Source organism: Halyomorpha halys, unplaced genomic scaffold (assembly GCF_000696795.3).
Source record: "Halyomorpha halys isolate HHAL.00 unplaced genomic scaffold, Hhal_1.1 Scaffold570.1, whole genome shotgun sequence".
NCBI classification, from domain to species: domain Eukaryota; kingdom Metazoa; phylum Arthropoda; class Insecta; order Hemiptera; family Pentatomidae; genus Halyomorpha; species Halyomorpha halys.
The window spans coordinates 613493-617123 of record NW_027113602.1 but is presented as its reverse complement, the minus strand read 5'-3'; positions in this window follow the sequence as shown (position 1 = coordinate 617123).

The following is a 3631-nucleotide window of genomic DNA, read 5'->3' as shown; positions in this document are numbered from 1 at the left end:
TTAAAATAATGTTTAATAATATTATTATTATTATAAGGTGTTGATAGTTGGCCGTAGATTAATATGTGGAGAAGATGGTTGGGGGTGAGGTCAGCAAATAAAAATAAATAAACAAAAATATTTATTCATGCCGCTGTTTCGACCTGAATTCTAGGTCTTCATCAGGGAGTTCAGGCAGAGGTTCCTACTAGGCACCCTGATAAAGACCTAAAATTAGGGCGAAACAGCGGCATGAATAAACATTTTTATTTATTTGTTTTTATTTGCTGAACTCACCCCCCAACCATCTTCTCCACATTATTATTATTCATCTATTCTCTAATATTTGATTTACAAAAAGATAAAAATTTAATCTGTCCTAATATGAAAGTATTGTTTAATCACCCTTTTCGTTTTTTAAATAATTTTATATATAACAATTAGGGTCAATTTTTGTTTTCTCATATCCAGCCTTACTGTACAACTACTGCATATGGAGAACCATCAATAATAATAATAATTTTTGGTACACAATCGTTTTAAGCAAAAATGAGTGAATGGTTTTCTTATGAATCGTAAAAATAAAAAATTGTGTAATATTAATTTACAGCAAATTTCATGCTAAAAAAGTATTTTTAAAAAATAAAAACCAAAAAGTATTACCAATTTTTCACTCGGGGGCTCAATTCAAGCAATCGACCAAACGATAACAACCAAAGCTATTTTAAATTTGTTAAAATTTGAGCCCTCAGTTTCAATTAAACTGTTATTAGATTTTTTTTCATTTATAAATTCCAGAGATACAGTTTATCAGAACCCAAATTGGTTTTAATAAACAGTGAGAAATCATTATTTTGTAAATTGCTTTTCGAAAATATAGAAATTGAATTTAAGGGATATTTAAATATCTTCAATTTGACTGTTAATAGACATCAGCACATCTAATAGTTCCTGAGGTACAGATTTTTAAAAAAACAATTTTTTTTTTAACCAAAACAAAAAAAAAAATTATTTTGCTTAACCTTTCAGCTATACTGAGGTCTATTGAAACTCAAATTTATGAAAAGTAAATGAACCACAAGGTAGTTCCTAATTATTATCTTCGTTTCACTTTGCGATGAAAACTGGAATAAATTTAATAAATATAACAATTTTTTTTAAATATTTATTTATTGCTATTTACAACTGTACATTATAATATATTTAGTAAATCTAATCTAAGTTAAATTGGAGTGTTACAGGCGTGTAGAGAAACTACCCATTAGTAGCACTCTAATGACATTTTACATTAGCTGGTCTCGTGGCCATCTTCTTTTCAGGTGCCTCGGAGGATTGTCAGGAATGGAAGAGGATGCAAGATTAGAAACTAAGGGGTTTGAGTGGTTAGAGAGTTTATGATGGAAGGAGTGATATCTGGTTCGGGCTAGATCGGTTACATAGGGAACATTAAGGTTTTTATGTATGATTTTATTTATGACAAAGTAAGGAGCATTGAGGATTTTACGAAGGATTTTGGATTGTAAGGATTGAATACGAGAGGAATTCGAAGGTTTATTGGAGCCCCAAAGCTCAACTCCATATGTCCAAATTGGCCTTATTACAGTCATGTAGATCAGTCTTTTGTAATGTGTTGGAAGTTTAGACCATTTGTCTAGTAAGTGCTGTAATAGTCGAAATCGATGTGCAGTTTCCTGTCTTTTCAGTCTGGTGTGAGGATTCCAGGTTAATCGTTTGTCCAAATGTAGTCCAATGTAGCAGATCTGTTCGACAGGGGTGAAGGTGATTTCATGGGATTTGTTGGAATATATCTTAATCCTCCAATTACGACACCAATCTTTGAGGGCTGTGATAAGGGATTGGAGATTTTGGGATACAATTAATGGGTTATTATTAACAGCGAGCACACATGTGTCATCGGCATACGTGGTGAGGATAGTGTTGGGATTGGTTAGAATGTCAGCTGTATAGACGGTGTAGAGGATGGGACCAAGGATACTACCTTGAGGAACACCAGCGGACTGAGAATAGAGGGATGAATAGGAACCATTGTGGTTTACTTGGAAAAATCTATCAATGAGAAAGGAACGAATGATGAGAAAGAATGTAGGAGGTAGGAATTTACGGAGTTTGTAAAGCAGTCCCGAGTTACTTATAAAAAAAAAAAAAAAAAAATGTTCAAAGTATAATGGGATGTACACTGGGTCAGTAGGGTTCAATAGAATATCATCAAATCTGGAATTCAAATAGTTCTTTTACAGGTCTTTTGGTTACAGTCGTAAACATTCTTTCAAACACAGCGCTCAGTCATTTATATTCTAACATTAAAACTGAACTGATAATATTCATAAAAAGTAGTAGCTCTCACGACGAGGGTTCTCCTATTTGGTTCAAGATCTAACAATATCAGGAAGTATCTACTTCTACCGAGTGGATCATGAATTTTTTGTACTACAGGTCCTTCCTCTAAGTAATTCCGCTTTCATTTTATGGCAGGTAATTATTATTTCAAGTTTTTTTTTTTTTAAATCGATTACGGTAACTAGCGAAGTGAATGTTACGAAACCAGTTCCACCTTTCACATCGACTGCGGACCTAGAAAGAGCAGTAGTGGGCGACAGCAGGAATTTTTAAGAAGATCAACTTCATGGCGTGCTGTTAACCGGATTATCAGGAAACGATTACGGATAATTGAGAATATTTATGATTTATGGAAAATTAAGTTACTTTTCTGAGCATTATCGATAGATAACGATTATGGCGTTAGATGAAATATAGCTGTGATAAGCCTATTTCCTAATCTATTAAATAATTTTGGCAAATATTCATAAATTTATTTTTATGGCATAGTTTTTTTTTATCTTTGTCTGTTTTCTTTGAATACATTTTTTTTTCAATTTTCAATAATGTTGTGCGACCTCATTAGCAATTAAATTTACTAAAATATATACGTTTATTTTTTTGTTAGCGGATTTAATTTTAAATATTAATATTATCACATACAATATTTAACTATTTATATATCTTGGAATAAGTAATATATTTGTTGCAGTTATTAAAGAACTCAACATCAGTATAAATATTGTACATTCATTGTTTTTTTTTGTTCCATTTGAAGACTACTTGTATCTTATTTTTTCCTAATATTGATCATTCTTCATTTTTTTCAATTTAAATTCACCATTCATGCATTTTATTTTTTTTATGACTGTTTTAAAGTTATTTTAACTATATTTTTTAGTTTTTTTTATTTTATATTTTTAACAGCAAATATTTTTCACATTAATGATTTTTTTTCAGTGACATTATCTATCACCAATCCTATTTAAATTTAATAACTATTCGTAAATATTGGTCTATCGTTATTACAGCGATCAAAGGGTGTATTGAGACATTGGCTGGAGGAGGAGTTATGCAAGAGTTAAATTACGAAATAAACAAACGGTAAAATTATGATATTTTATTTACTTTCTTTTTTTGGGAAATGTGCAGAGCTAAGAAGCAACTTTGGTTATAGAGGAACTGAAATATGAAAGAAAAGATATGTAATGAAAAAGAAAAAAATGAATCATAATTATGAGAGATAGTTGACCGTGGATGATAAATGAGGAGAAGATGGTTGGGGGTGCGGTCAATGAAACACAAATAAGTATGA